The following is a 14,800-nucleotide window of genomic DNA, read 5'->3' as shown; positions in this document are numbered from 1 at the left end:
TATGCAAGCTGGCACATCGGTTCCTACTGTGGGCCCAGAACAAAATTCTGTCCATCAGGGCAATGTATGTCCCGGGCCATCTGAACAGGGGAGCAGATCTCCTGTCGAGGCAGGGGGTGAGATCCGGGGAATGGAAACTTCACCCTGAGGTGGTGGAGACCATTTGGGAAAAATTCGGGAGAGCGCAGGTAGACCTGTTTGCTTCCCAAGAGACCACGCATTGCATACTGTGGTTTTCTCTCTCGCATCTAGCCCCTCTGGGATTGGATGCCATGGTGCAGACGTGGCCGAGGCTTCGTCTGTATGCTTTTCCCCCGGTCGCTCTGCTCCCAGGAGTCCTGGAGAGGGTCCGTCAAGACGGGATTCAGTTATTGCTGGTAGCCCCGTTTTGGCCTACGAGAATTTGGTTTTCAGACCTCATAGCCCTGCTGGCAGGTCTCCCGTGGGAGATCCCCATCAGGAGGGACCTTCTGTCCCAGGCGGGAGAAATGATACTTCATCCCCAACCCGACCTGTGGAAACTGTGGGTGTGGCCTATGAGGGGGCTCACCTCATAGAGTATGGACTGTCAACCGAGGTTGCTCAGACCATTCTAAGCTCCAGGGCTCCCTCCACAAGGAAGCTTTATGCCCTAAAATGGGCTCTCTTTTCAGCTTGGTGTAGAGAACACCAGCTGAACCCAGTCAGCTGTCAGGTAGCCTCAGTGCTGGAATTTCTCCAAGATCGCCTGTCTGCTGGGTTAGCTGCATCCACTCTGAGAGTGTATGTTTCAGCTATAGCGGCCTACCGTTCCCCCCTAGATGATGAGTCACTAGGGCAGGATCCGCTAATTCGTCGCTTCCTACGTGGAGCCATAAGGCTAAGGCCAGTCAGCACACACAGAGTACCGACATGGGATTTAACATTGGTGCTCGAGGGCATCTCTGTTCCCCCATTTGAGCCACTGCAGGAGGCTTCAGATAAGTTTCTGACATTAAAAACAGCTTTTTTTATTAGCTATTTCTTCTCTAAAAAGGGTTGGTGACCTCCAGGCTCTGTCGGTTGCACCTTCATTTCTGGAGTTTGCTCCGGGCATGTCCAAAGCCTTTCTTTATCCCAGACCTGGGTATGTGCCGAAGGTGCCCACTCATGTGGCAAGACCTGCTGTGCTGCAGGCCTTTAATCCGCCCCCATTTCAGTCGTCGGACCAAGAGAAATTGAATTTACTCTGCCCAGTTAGGGCTCCAAAGCCTCTATTTCGGGCTCTGCCCTTTCTGACATTTGTTTGGCGGCAGGATGGTTGACGCCACATACATTTGTGCGTCATTATCAACTCGATGTAGACCCCTCACCAGGGTCCTCTGTTCTCACTGCGTAGTGTGCGTTCACAGGCAGCAGTGAATCTGGCCTAGTGGGTATTGCGTTCCCCTAGCGTTCTGGTTAGACGCAGTGTTGAAGTTCCCTAGAAGGGGAACGTCTCAGGTTACGTATGTAACCATAGTTCCCCGAGAGGGAACGAGACACTGCGTCTTCCGCCATACTCTCTTCTGCCTGTTACTTCTTTCAAGCAAATTTGAAGTTAACACTGAATTCTCAGTGCAGGCTTTTATACTCTCTGGTCTGACGACACCGCTTAATTACATTAGATTGATTTCACATGTGCTTCAAGACGCGTATAAAAGAGGTGTTCCCCTAGCGTTTTGGTTAGACGCAGTGTCTCATTCCCTCTCGGGGAACTATGGTTACATACGTAACCTGAGACGTTTTGTTTGTCTGATTTTGTCTACTTTTGTGTAGTTTTGTTTTGTCTGATTTTGTCTATTTTTGTCTAGATTTGTTTTGTCTGATTTTATCTACTTTTGTCTAGTTTTGTTTAGTTTTGTCTCATTTTGTTTAGTTTTGTCTGATTTTGTCTAGTTTTGTCTAATTTCGTTTTGTCTGATTTTGTCTACTTTTGTCTAGTTTTGTTTTGTCTGATTTTATCTACTGTTGTCTAGGTTTGTTTAGTTTTGTCTAGGTTTTTTTAGTTTTGTCCGATTTTGTCTAGTTTTGTCTAATTTCGTTTTGTCTGATTTGGTCTACTTTTGTCTAGTTTTGTTTTGTCTAGTTTTGTTTGTCTGATTTTGTCTACTTTTGTGTAGTTTTGTTTTGTCTGATTTTGTCTGTTTTTGTCTAGATTTGTTTTGTCTGATTTTATCTACTTTTGTCTAGTTTTGTTTAGTTTTGTCTCATTTTGTTTAGTTTTGTCTGATTTTGTCTAGTTTTGTCTAATTTCGTTTTGTCTGATTTTGTCTACTTTTGTCTAGTTTTCTTTTGTCTGATTTTATCTACTGTTGTCTAGGTTTGTTTAGTTTTGTCTAGGTTTGTTTAGTTTTGTCCGATTTTGTCTAGTTTTGTCTAATTTCATTTTGTCTGATTTTGTCTACTTTTGTCTAGTTTTGTTTGTCTGATTTTGTTTGCTTGTGTCTACTTTTGTTTTGTCAGATTTTGTCTACTTTTCTTTTGTCTGATTTTGTCTCATTTTGTTTTGTCTGATTTTATCTATTTTTGTCTAGTTTTGTCTCGTTTTGTTTAGTTTTGTTTGGTTTTGTCTATTTTTGTTTAGTTTTGTCTAGTTTAGTTTTGTCTAGGTTTGTTTAGTTTTGTCCAATTTTGTCTACTTTTGTCTAGTTTTGTTTACTTTTGTCTATTTTCGTTTTGTCTGATTTTGTCTGCTTTTGTCTAGTTTTGTTTTGTCTGATTTTATCTACTGTTGTCTAGGTTTGTTTAGTTTTGTCTAGGTTTGTTTAGTTTTGTCCGATTTTGTCTAGTTTTGTCTAATTTCGTTTTGTCTAGTTTTGTCTGATTTGGTCTACTTTTGTCTAGTTTTGTTTTGTCTAGTTTTGTTTGTCTGATTTTGTCTACTTTTGTCTAGTTTTGTTTTGTCTGATTTTGTCTATTTTTGTCTAGATTTGTTTTGTCTGATTTTATTTACTTTTGTCTAGTTTTGTTTAGTTTTGTCTGATTTTGTATAGTTTTGTCTAATTTCATTTTGTCTGATTTTGTCTACTTTTGTATAGTTTTGTTTTGACTAGTTTTGTTTGTCTGATTTTGTCTACTTTTGTTTTGTCAGATTTTGTCTACTTTTGTTTTGTCTACTTTTGTCTATTTTTTGTCAGATTTTATCTACCTTTGTCTAGTTTTGTCTCGTTTTGTCTGATTTTGTCTATTTTTGTTTAGTTTTGTTTTCTCTAGGTTTGTTTGGTTTTGTCTAGATTTGTTTAGTTTTGTCTAATTTTGTTTTGTCTGGTTTTGTCTACTTTTGTCTAGTTTTGTCTGATTTTGTCTACTTTTGTTTTGACAGATTTTGTCTACTTTTGTCTAGTTTTGTTTTGTCAGATTTTGTCTAGTTTTGTTTGTCCGATTTTGTCTACTTTTGTCTAGTTTTGTCTCGTTTTGTTAAGTTTTGTCTGATTTTGTCTATTTTTGTTTAGTTTTGTCTAGATTTGTTTAGTTTTGTCCGATTTTGTCTACTTTTGTCTAGTTTTGTCTAATTTTGTTTTGTCTGATTTTGTCTACTTTTGTCTAGTTTTGTCTGATTTTGTCTACTTTTGTTTTGTCTAGTTTTGTTTGTCTGATTTTGTCTAGATGCGTTTTGTCTGATTTTGTCTACTTTTGTTTAGTTTTGTTTTGTCTGATTTTATCTATTTTTGTCTAGTTTTGTTTAGTTTTGTCTCGTTTTGTTTAGTTTTGTCTGATTTTGTCTATTTTTGTTTAGTTTTGTCTAGTTTTTTTTCTCTAGGTTTGTTTAGTTTTGTCTAGATTTGTTTAGTTTTGTCTAGTTTTGTCCGATTTTGTCTACTTTTGTCTACTTTTGTCTGATTTTGTCTAGTTTTGTTTTGTCTAGTTTTGTTTGTCTGATTTTGTCTACTTTTATTTTTTCTGGTTTTATCTAGATGCGTTTTGTCTGATTTTGTCTACTTTTGTCTACTTTTGTTTCGTCAGATTTTGTCTACTTTTGTCTAGTTTTTTTTTGTCTAGTTTTGTTTGTCTGATTTTTTCTACTTTTGTCAATATTTGTTTTGTCTGATTTTGTCTACTTTTGTCTAGTTTTGTTTAGTTTTGTCTGATTTTGTCTATTTTTGTTTAGTTTTGTTTTGTCTAGATTTGTTTAGTTTTGTCCGATTTTGTCTACTTTTGTTTAGTTTTGTCTAATTTAGTTTTGTCTGATTTTGTCTATTTTTGTCTGATTTTGTCTAATTTTGTCTAGTTTTGTTTTGACTAGTTTTGTTTTTCTGATTTTGTCTACTTTTGTCTAGTTTTGTTTTGTCTAGTTTTGTTTGTCTGATTTTGTCTACTTTTGTCTAGTTTTGTTTTGTCAGATTTTGTCTAGTTTTGTTTTGTCTGATTTTGTCTAGATGCGTTTTGTCTGATTTTGTCTACTTTTGTCTAGGTTTGTTTTGTCTGATTTTATCTACCTTTGTCTAGTTTTGTCTCATTTTGTATAGTTTTGTCTAATTTCGTTTTGTCTGATTTTGTCTACTTTTGTCAAGTTTTGTCTGATTTTGTCTACTTTTGTCTAGTTTTGTTTAGTTTTGTCTAATTTCGTTTTGTTTGATTTTGTCTACTTTTGTCTAGTTTTGTTTGTCTGATTTTGTTTGCTTTTGTCTAGTTTTGTTTTGTCAGATTTTGTCTAGTTTTGTCTAATTTTGTCTACTTTTGTTTCGTCTGATTTTGTCTATTTTTGTCTGATTTTGTTTTGTCTGATTTTATCTACTTTTGTCTCGTTTTGTTTAGTTTTGTCTGGTTTTGTCTACTTTTGTCTAGGTTTGTTTTGTCTGATTTTATCTACCTTTGTCTAGTTTTGTTTAGTTTTGTCTAATTTCGTTTTGTCTAATTTTGTCTACTTTTGTCTAGTTTTGTTTGTCTAGTTTTGTTTGTCTGATTTTTTCTACTTTTGTCAATATTTGTTTTGTCTGATTTTGTCTACTTTTGTCTAGTTTTGTTTAGTTTTGTCTGATTTTGTCTATTTTTGTTTAGTTTTGTTTTGTCTAGATTTGTTTAGTTTTGTCCGATTTTGTCTACTTTTGTTTAGTTTTGTCTAATTTAGTTTTGTCTGATTTTGTCTATTTTTGTCTGATTTTGTCTAATTTTGTCTAGTTTTGTTTTGACTAGTTTTGTTTTTCTGATTTTGTCTACTTTTGTCTAGTTTTGTTTTGTCTAGTTTGGTTTGTCTGATTTTGTCTACTTTTGTCTAGTTTTGTTTTGTCAGATTTTGTCTAGTTTTGTTTTGTCTGATTTTGTCTAGATGCGTTTTGTCTGATTTTGTCTACTTTTGTCTAGGTTTGTTTTTTCTGATTTTATCTACCTTTGTCTAGTTTTGTCTCATTTTGTATAGTTTTGTCTAATTTCGTTTTGTCTGATTTTGTCTACTTTTGTCAAGTTTTGTCTGATTTTGTCTACTTTTGTCTAGTTTTTTTTGTCTAGTTTTGTTTGTCTGATTTTTTCTACTTTTGTCAATATTTGTTTTGTCTGATTTTGTCTACTTTTGTCTAGTTTTGTTTAGTTTTGTCTGATTTTGTCTATTTTTGTTTAGTTTTGTTTTGTCTAGATTTGTTTAGTTTTGTCCGATTTTGTCTACTTTTGTTTAGTTTTGTCTAATTTAGTTTTGTCTGATTTTGTCTATTTTTGTCTGATTTTGTCTAATTTTGTCTAGTTTTGTTTTGACTAGTTTTGTTTTTCTGATTTTGTCTACTTTTGTCTAGTTTTGTTTTGTTTAGTTTTGTTTGTCTGATTTTGTCTACTTTTGTCTAGTTTTGTTTTGTCAGATTTTGTCTAGTTTTGTTTGTCTGATTTTGTTTGCTTGTGTCTAGTTTTGTTTTGTCAGATTTTGTCTACTTTTGTTTTGTCTGATTTTGTGTCATTTTGTTTTGCCTGATTTTATCTACTTTTGTCTAGTTTTGTCTCGTTTTGTTTAGTTTTGTTTGGTTTTGTATATTTTTGTTTAGTTTTGTTTTGTCTAGGTTTGTTTAATTTTGTCCGATTTTGTCTACTTTTGTCTAGTTTTGTTTACTTTTGTCTAATTTCGTTTAGTCTGATTTTGTCGACTTTTGTCTAGTTTTGTTTTGTCTGATTTTATCTACTGTTGTCTAGGTTTGTTTAGTTTTGTCTAGGTTTGTTTAGTTTTGTCCGATTTTTGTCTAGTTTTGTCCAATTTCGTTTTGTCTAGTTTTGTCTGATTTGGTCTACTTTTGTCTAGTTTTGTTTTGTCTAGTTTTGTTTGTCTGATTTTGTCTACTTTTGTCTAGTTTTGTTTTGTCTGGTTTTGTCTATTTTTGTCTAGATTTGTTTTGTCTGATTTTATCTACTTTTGTTTAGTTTTGTCTCATTTTGTTTAGTTTTGTCTCATTTTGTCTAGTTTTGTCTAATTTCATTTTGTCTCATTTTGTCTACTTTTGTCTAGTTTTGTTTTGACTAGTTTTGTTTGTCTGATTTTGTCTACTTTTGTTTTGTCAGATTTTGTCTACTTTTGTTTTTTCTACTTTTGTCTAGATGCGTTTTGTCTGATTTTGTCTACTTTTGTCTATTTTTTTTGTCTGATTTTATCTACCTTTGTCTAGTTTTTTCTCGTTTTGTTTAGTTTTGTCTGATTTTGTCTATTTTTGTTTAGTTTTGTTTTCTCTAGGTTTGTTTAGTTTTGTCTAGATTTGTTTAGTTTTGTCTAATTTCGTTTTGTCTGATTTTGTCTACTTTTGTTTTGTCAGATTTGTCTACTTTTGTCTAGTTTTGTTTTGTCAGATTTTGTCTAGTTTTGTTTGTCTGATTTTGTCTACTTTTGTCTCGTTTTGTCTGATTTTGTCTATTTTTGTTTAGTTTTGTCTAGATTTGTTTAGTTTTGTCCGATTTTGTCTACTTTTGTGTAGTTTTGTCTAATTTCGTTTTGTCTGATTTTGTCTACTTTTGTCTAGTTTTGTTTTGTCTAGTTTTGTTTGTCTGATTTTGTCTACTTTTGTTTTGTCTGATTTTGTCTAGATGCGTTTTGTCTGATTTTGTCTACTTTTGTTTAGTTTTGTTTTGTCTGATTTTATCTATTTTTGTCTAGTTTTGTTTAGTTTTGTCTCGTTTTGTTTAGTTTTGTCTGATTTTGTCTATTTTTGTTTAGTTTTGTCTAGTTTTGTTTTCTCTTGGTTTGTTTAGTTTTGTCTAGACTTGTTTAGTTTTGTCCAATTTTGTCTACTTTTGTCTAATTTCGTTTTGTCTGATTTTGTCTACTTTTGTCTGATTTTGTCTGGTTTTGTTTTGTCTAGATTTGTTTGTCTGATTTTGTCTACTTTTGTTTTTTCTGGTTTTATCTAGATGCGTTTTGTCTGATTTTGTCTACTTTTGTCTAGTTTTGTGTTGTCTGATTTTGTCTATTTTTGTTTAGTTTTGTCTAGTTTTGTTTTGTCTATGTTTGCTAAGTTTTGTCTGATTTTGCCTAGTTTTGACTGATTTTGTCTACTTTTGTCTAGGTAACATGTTAAAGTCACAAAGATTCATTAAACGTTGGCTAATGCATTACAATCAACAGTGAGAAACAGCCATATCATAACTTCATGTTAATTAACTTATAATGTGCAATACTAATTTTACATGTGTCAAAATAATCTACAAAGTACAGCAGCCACACAATGTGTCAAAATAAAATATTGTGTTAGGACTGTAGGATCTACTGTAGGACTTATTTTAATGTAGTTTGTCTCATTTTCTTGGCATTTACAATAGCAATCCATCCCAAACTACTAATATTTGTGCAGTATAGTCACTCGCCCGAGTTTTTAACTTCTTTAACTGGAGGAGTCACAGTGTGCCCTTTTAGTGAACACCAGTACACCATCTGCTGTTTCATATTTCTAAACTTATGTTTCTAAACTCTAAACTTCTCATCCTGTTCTTAAGGACTGATATTTTATTTCTTCTAATTTCTTAAGCAAAGATGCTGATGCCAAATTGTACACTATAATGCCACACACACACACACACTAATATATATATATATATATATATATATATATATATATATATATATATATATATATATATATATATATATATATATATATATATATATATATATATTTGAGGTATTAAACTGGTATTGGTGAAGAACTATAATTACTAATGGTTGACTAGCTTTTAAAAATATGTGAAAAGGCACCATTCAGATTTAATGATTGTAATGATTTGGGGAATCAAGCATGAATTGTTATAGAAACCTTTGCTTATTTGTCTTAAGAGATGTACAGCAGGTCCTGTTCATGTAATATGCTTTAGGCTATCAAGTTGGTATTGGCATGAACAGCTATACCTATTAACAGGTTTCTTATATGTAAAACGGTCCTATTCAGTTAATGATCTGGCCTATCAGGCAGCTATTAATAAAGATGATAGCACATGATGATGATCCATTTATTTAAATGAATATGTGACACAAATATCATTGTTGAAAACAAGTTACAGGAGTAAGTGCAGTTGTTGTTTTATGAAATGTCCACCACTGTAATTACACCATGGTGAAAAAGAAGTCTGAGAAATGCTGTAGTTGGTGTAGGTGAAGCAGGTTAATCACATTAAAAGTTCTGCATTGTGTAGATATGAACGTGAACTCTTGTCATTGAATTACCCTGTATAAACTGTCTATACAATAATTTTACTTGTGATGTAATTATTTTCTAATTATAAATATATAGATGCATGACAGATTTGATGGTGGATAAGCTTGAAATCGCATCATGTGAGAGCATGAAACCAATAGAAGATCAAAACATGACCTCACTGTACAAAAAAATTTAATATCGAGCGATCACTTGCTTTTACCAACTAATAATCTTATTGTTTTATCCCGCCACATTTCACAGCACCGTACAACAGAATTATACAAACACAAACTCTAGCCTAACTTGCTTTCAGATTAACTATGCCCCGCTGCTACTAGATATTAGCCTGCCTGAGACAGAGTGGGTGCATTTAGAAGCTGCTGTGCTGTGGAAGTTTCTGACTAGAAGTTGCTTTCTTGATTTGTTTGTTTGTGTTACATGATGCTTGATTTGTTCCCTTAGAAAAAACTGTCTTGTTGTGAGATCTGTCTTGGTAACCGTTAATTTGTTGTGATTTTTTGCGCATTGATTCATTTGTCTATTAGGCTGAATTTGAGTTCAGAATGTCACTATGCAGAGTGAGTGCATTCTCCCCCTTCTCCTGGTTAAGACAGGAGGCTCTGGAAGTTGACAAAATCATATAAACCAACCTGGGCACGATGATGTTAATTGATTTGACAATGCTTGATATAAACCTTTCCTGTTGACTTGATTTTAGTTTGTGATCAACTCTGCAGCATACGCAGCTGAAAGTGTGATGTGCAGCAAACAGCCAATTTCACCACACACAAGTGCAGTAAACAGCCAATCACAAGACACATGAGAGTTAGTTTGACTCATTTTTCCAGAGTCAGTGCAATTCAGTTCTTTGTTGTAGATTATAGATATATCATGATATAAAAATATAATGAATCTGAATACATCTACAATCCTGAAATAAACACTGCTGATGCAGCAAATGTTTAAGACGACAATTTAAAACATAATATCAGTGCAAATCAATCAACTTAAGTTAAAGATTTAGCTTCACAAACAGGTCAATACACAGTAAAAGCTTTATATATTAAAGCAAATTTATATGCATATTTAAATGTTAATTTTCATATTAATTGACAAATCAAAGTAATTGAATGTATAACTTTCAAATATAATAGAATTAGTTATATTTCAGATAATATAAATCAATTATTAGCAACAAAAGACCAATTTCATAATGCTTTTAGTGTAAAAGACTTTAATTTGATGCAAAAAAATATGCTGGAGGACTGGATTAGATATATGGCACTTTACACCTGATTACCTCTGCAGATTATATAAAATATTTCATAGCACCTGGACTAAACACAAATGAGTTTGATGTTACAGTGTTTCTCATCCATTTGTGATTAATGTACAAACAATTATCTACAAAGGCCAAAAGTAGCAAAAAATGGCCAGTATGTGATGGCTTTACTCGTTAAAAGGAAATGGTTTTGTCACAGGGTATCTTATATATGCTTTTGTGAATGTTTATGCATATTTGTATGCACAAACACAAGTAATAATTAGAGAGAAAGACATCTTTGTTACCAACCAGCGACCTAAGGTTGCCAACATCCCACCTACAGTCCTCCGCTCTACCAACTGACTTGTCATCGTTAGCTTGATGCTTGTAATAAGGACACAGCTCTGTCAACACGGAGTTCATTCAACACATGCTGTGCTTTGTTATTATGTTAGCGACCTAAGGATTGCCAACATCCCAGACAGAGCAGCTGCAGCATACTTGCGTGGAGGCCCACAGCTAGGCTTGAGGGCAAAAATCTGCCAGACTTCCCTGGTGGTCTTGTGGTTAGGATTCGGCGCTCTCACCGCCGCAGCCTGGGTTTGATTCCCGGTCAGGGAACTTCCTTTTCACCTCTATGGTGAAGTTTGAGCTTTAGCGACGAAGATGTGTCCGAACTGCACAGGCGTGAAAAGAGCTCTGAGCTCAAAAGACCTCCTTCGAGCCGGAGTTGAACCAGCGACCTAAGGTTGCCAACATCCCATCTACAGTCCTCCGCTCTACCAACTGAGCTATCGAAGGCTTACAAGAGTTTTCCACAAGCCCACCCCCTTAAGGTTGCTGCAGACCGACTGCTGGCCAAAAAGGGCAGAAGCAAAAACGATCAAGCCTTCCTATACCGGGAGTCCAAGCCGGGCCGCTGGGTGACAACCAGGAATCATGACCGCTAGACAATATGGAAGCTATCACTTGTGAGGGCCAGTCTTTGCACAAACTTCAGTTCTTTCTGATCTCATACACAGTCTCATGGTTTCCGTAAGCTAGAATCTTCTGATCCATAGTCATAAGCGTTATCCTTTGTGCCACTGGCACTCTGTTCAGCACCTTGTTAGCACATTGTTTGAAACAAGGACAAGGCGCTGTCATCCTGGAGTTCCGTCACCACACATTCTGCTTTGTTTTTATGGCAAGAGGTTGTGTGGATGGGATGCTCTTACAGGATTCCTGACAGTCCCTTCATAGAGGACCTGAGATCCAGGGTCGGAGACTCTCTTCTCTCCAAGAGGAGGTTAAAAGCCATAGTTTCTTTTATGCATGTTTTATCAGAGCACGTAGGTATTGCTGGAGCTCAGACACTTACAAGTTGAAGAGATTACGCTGCAAGTTGGCTGGGTGACTTCTAAGTGGTAGGGACTTTTGCAACAAGTAGGCTGGGTTTACGGTTGGTGTAGCTGTAGTAGACGTTAACAAAAATCAGCAGTTAGGGCAGCCTTTGAAACCAGAGGAGCACCCCACGGGCTCTGTGCTGGCGGCCCCTTAAACTCGACTCACTCCAGAGTGGAACTGAACAGCTCCAGCGGGGGCGAAAGGCGACTGCAAAGCAAAAAGACCAAAGCGAGCCAGCCAGGAGTCGAACCTAGAATCTTCTGATCCGTAGTCAGACGCGTTATCCATTGCGCCACTGGCCCTGTCTGCTTGTTTTGTCATCGTTAGCTTGTTGCTTGTAATAAGGACACGGCTCTGTCAACACGGAGTTCATTCAACAAATGCTGTGCTCTGTTATTATGGCAAGTTGTGGTGTCGATAGGATGCTCTCACAGAGCATGTGACAGTCCCTCCATAGAGGATCTGTGATCCAGGGTCTGAGACTTTCTCCTCTCCAGGAGGAGGTTACAAGCATTAGATTTATTTTTGACAGAGCAGCTGCAGCACACTTGCGTGGAGGCCCACAGCTAGGCTTGAGGGCAAAAATCTGCCAGTCTTCCCTGGTGGTCTAGTGGTTAGGATTCGGCGCTCTCACCGCCGCGGCCTGGCTTCGATTCCCGGTCAGGGAACTTCCTTTTCACCTCTATGGTGAAGTTTGAGCTTTAGCGACGAAGATGTGTACGAACTGCACAGGCGTGAAAGCAGCTCAGAGCGCAAAAGACCTCCTTCGAACCGGAGTCGAACCAGGGACCTAAGGAATGCCAACATCCCACCTACAGGCCTCCGCTCTACCAACTGAGCTATCGAAGGCTTACAAGAGTTTTCCACAAGCCCACCCCCTTAAGGATGCTGCAGTCCGACTGCTGGCCAAAAAGGGCAGAAGCAGAAACGCTCAAGCATTCCTATAACGGGAGTCCAAGCCGGGTCGTTGGGGGAAAACCAGGAATCCTGACCGCTAGACTATACGGAAGCTGTCACTTGTGAGGGCCAGTCTTTGCACAAACTTCAGTTCTTTCTGATCTCATACACAGTCTCATGGTTTCCGTAAGCTAGAATCTTCTGATCCATAGTCATAAGCGTTATCCTCTGTGCCACTGGCACTCTGTTCAGCACCTTGTTAGCACATTGTTTGAAACAAGGACAAGGCGCTGTCAACCTGGAGTTCCGTCACCACACATTCTGCTTTGTTTTTATGGCAAGATGTTGTGTGGATGGGATGCTCTTACAAGATTCCTGACAGTCCCTCCATAGAGGACCTGAGATCCAGGGTCAGAGACTCTCTCCTCTCCAGGAGGAGGTTACAAGCATTAGATTTATTTTTGACAGAGCAGCTGCAGCATACTTGCGCGGAGGCCCACAGCTAGGCTTGAGGGCAAAAATCTGCCAGACTTCCCTGGTGGTCCAACGGTTAGGATTCGGTGCTCTCACCGCCGCGGCCTGGGTTCGATTCCCGGTCAGGGAACTTCCTTTTCACCTCTATGATGAAGTTTGAGCTTTAGCGACGAAGATATGTCCAAACTGCACAGGCGTGAAAGCAGCTCCGAGCGCAAAAGACCTCCTTCGAGCCGGAGTCGAACCAGCGACCTAAGGATTGCCAACATCCCACCTACAGTCCTCCGCTCTACCAACTGAGCTATCGAAGGCTTACAAGAGTTTTCCACAAGCCCACCCCCTTAAGGATGCTGCAGTCCGACTGCTGGCCAAAAAGAGCAGAAGCAGAAACGCTCAAGCATTCCTATAACGGGAGTCCAAGCCGGGCCGCTGGGGGAAAACCAGGAATCCTGACCGCTTGACTATATGGAAGCTATCACTTGTGAGGGCCAGTCTTTGCACAAACTTCAGTTCTTTCTGATCTCATACACAGTCTCATGGTTTCCGTAAGCTAGAATCTTCTGATCCATAGTCATAAGCGTTATCCTCTGTGCCACTGGCACTCTGTTCAACACCTTGTTAGCACATTGTTTGAAACAAGGACAAGGCGCTGTCAACCTGGAGTTCCGTCACCACACATTCTGCTTTGTTTTTATGGCAAGAGGTTGTGTGGATGGGATGCTCTTACAAGATTCCTGACAGTCCCTCCATAGAGGACCTGAGATCCAGGGTCGGAGACTCTCTCCTCGCCAAGAGGAGGTTAAAAGCCATAGTTTCTTTTATGCATGTTTTATCAGAGCACTTAGGTATTGTTGGAGCTCAGACACTTACAAGTGGAAGAGATTACGCTGCAAGTTGGCTGGGTGACTTCTAAGTGGTAAGCCTAGCTGTGGGCCTCCACGCAAGTATGCTGCAGCTGCTCTGTCAAAAATAAATCTAATGCTTGTAACCTCCTCCTGGAGAGGAGAAAGTCTCAGACCCTGGATCACAGATCCTCTATGGAGGGACTGTCACATGCTCTGTGAGAGCATCCAGGAGGAGGGACTTTTGCAACAAGTAGGCTGGGTTTACGGTTGGTGTAGCTGTAGTAGACGTTAATAAAAATCAGCAGTTGGGGCAGCCTTTGAAACCAGGGGAGCACCCCACGGGCTCTGTGCTGGCGGCCCCTTAAACTCGACTCACTCCAGAGTGGAACTGAACAGCTCCAGCGGGGGCGAAAGTCGACTGCAAAGCAAAAAGACCAAAGCAAGCCAGCCAGGAGTCGAACCTAGAATCTTCTGATCCGTAGTCAGACGCGTTATCCATTGCGCCACTGGCCCTGTCTGCTTGGTTTGTCATCGTTAGCTTGTTGCTTGTAATAAGGACATGGCTCTGTCAACACAGAGTTCATTCAACACATGCTGTGCTTTGTTATTATGGCAAGTTGTGGTGTCGATAGGATGCTCTCACAGAGCATGTGACAGTCCCTACATAGAGGATCTGTGATCCAGGGTCTGAGACTTTCTCCTCTCCAGGAGGAGGTTACAAGCATTAGATTTATTTTTGACAGAGCAGCTGCAGCATACTTGCGTGGAGGCCCACAGCTAGGCTTGAGGGCAAAAATCTGCCAGTCTTCCCTGGTGGTCTAGTGTTTAGGATTCGGCGCTCTCACTGCCGCGGCCTGGGTTCGATTCCCGGTCAGGGAACTTCCTTTTCACCTCTATGGTGAAGTTTGAGCTTTAGCGACGAAGATGAGTCTGAACTGCACAGGCGTGAAAGCAGCTCCGAGCGCAAAAGACATCCTGCAAGCTGGAGTCGAACCAGCGACCTAAGGATTGCCAACATCCCACCTACAGTCCTTCGCTCTACCAACTGAGCTATCGAAGGCTTACGAAAGTTTTCCACAAGCCCACCCTTTTAAGGATGCTGCAGTCCGACTGCTGGCCAAAAAGGGCAGAAGCAGAAACGCTCAAGCATTCCTATAACGGGAGTCCAAGCCGGGCCGCTGGGGGAAAACCAGGAATCCTGACCGCTTGACTATATGGAAGCTATCACTTGTGAGGGCCAGTCTTTGCACAAACTTCAGTTCTTTCTGATCTCATACACAGTCTCATGGTTTCCGTAAGCTAGAATCTTCTGACCCATAGTCATAAGCGTTATCCTCTGT

At 38.5% G+C, this 14,800-nt stretch overlaps 9 non-coding genes and 1 pseudogene across 9 annotated transcripts; 3 read left to right on the top strand and 7 right to left on the bottom strand.

The window, feature by feature from the left end:
- Positions 1 to 14,800, bottom strand: part of LOC130222044 (zinc finger protein 721-like) — a 495,527-nt pseudogene that overhangs the window by 136,883 nt on the left and 343,844 nt on the right.
- Positions 10,574 to 10,659, bottom strand: trnay-gua (transfer RNA tyrosine (anticodon GUA)). Its single transcript is given in 2 exon segments — positions 10,574 to 10,609; positions 10,623 to 10,659. It is a non-coding gene; the product is annotated as a tRNA-Tyr (tRNA).
- On the bottom strand, positions 11,474 to 11,546 carry trnar-acg (transfer RNA arginine (anticodon ACG)). Its single transcript has one exon. It is a non-coding gene; the product is annotated as a tRNA-Arg (tRNA).
- trnae-cuc (transfer RNA glutamic acid (anticodon CUC)) lies at positions 11,841 to 11,912 on the top strand. Its single transcript has one exon. It is a non-coding gene; the product is annotated as a tRNA-Glu (tRNA).
- On the bottom strand, positions 12,007 to 12,093 carry trnay-gua (transfer RNA tyrosine (anticodon GUA)). Its single transcript is given in 2 exon segments — positions 12,007 to 12,042; positions 12,057 to 12,093. It is a non-coding gene; the product is annotated as a tRNA-Tyr (tRNA).
- Positions 12,674 to 12,745, top strand: trnae-cuc (transfer RNA glutamic acid (anticodon CUC)). The gene has a single exon. It is a non-coding gene; the product is annotated as a tRNA-Glu (tRNA).
- Positions 12,840 to 12,926, bottom strand: trnay-gua (transfer RNA tyrosine (anticodon GUA)). Its single transcript is given in 2 exon segments — positions 12,840 to 12,875; positions 12,890 to 12,926. It is a non-coding gene; the product is annotated as a tRNA-Tyr (tRNA).
- trnar-acg (transfer RNA arginine (anticodon ACG)) lies at positions 13,901 to 13,973 on the bottom strand. Its single transcript has one exon. It is a non-coding gene; the product is annotated as a tRNA-Arg (tRNA).
- Positions 14,268 to 14,339, top strand: trnae-cuc (transfer RNA glutamic acid (anticodon CUC)). Its single transcript has one exon. It is a non-coding gene; the product is annotated as a tRNA-Glu (tRNA).
- Positions 14,434 to 14,520, bottom strand: trnay-gua (transfer RNA tyrosine (anticodon GUA)). Its single transcript is given in 2 exon segments — positions 14,434 to 14,469; positions 14,484 to 14,520. It is a non-coding gene; the product is annotated as a tRNA-Tyr (tRNA).

The sequence above is a fragment of the Danio aesculapii genome, chromosome 4 (genome assembly GCF_903798145.1).
Source record: "Danio aesculapii chromosome 4, fDanAes4.1, whole genome shotgun sequence".
NCBI lineage: Eukaryota > Metazoa > Chordata > Actinopteri > Cypriniformes > Danionidae > Danio > Danio aesculapii.
This window is presented reverse-complemented; position numbering and strand designations above follow the sequence as displayed.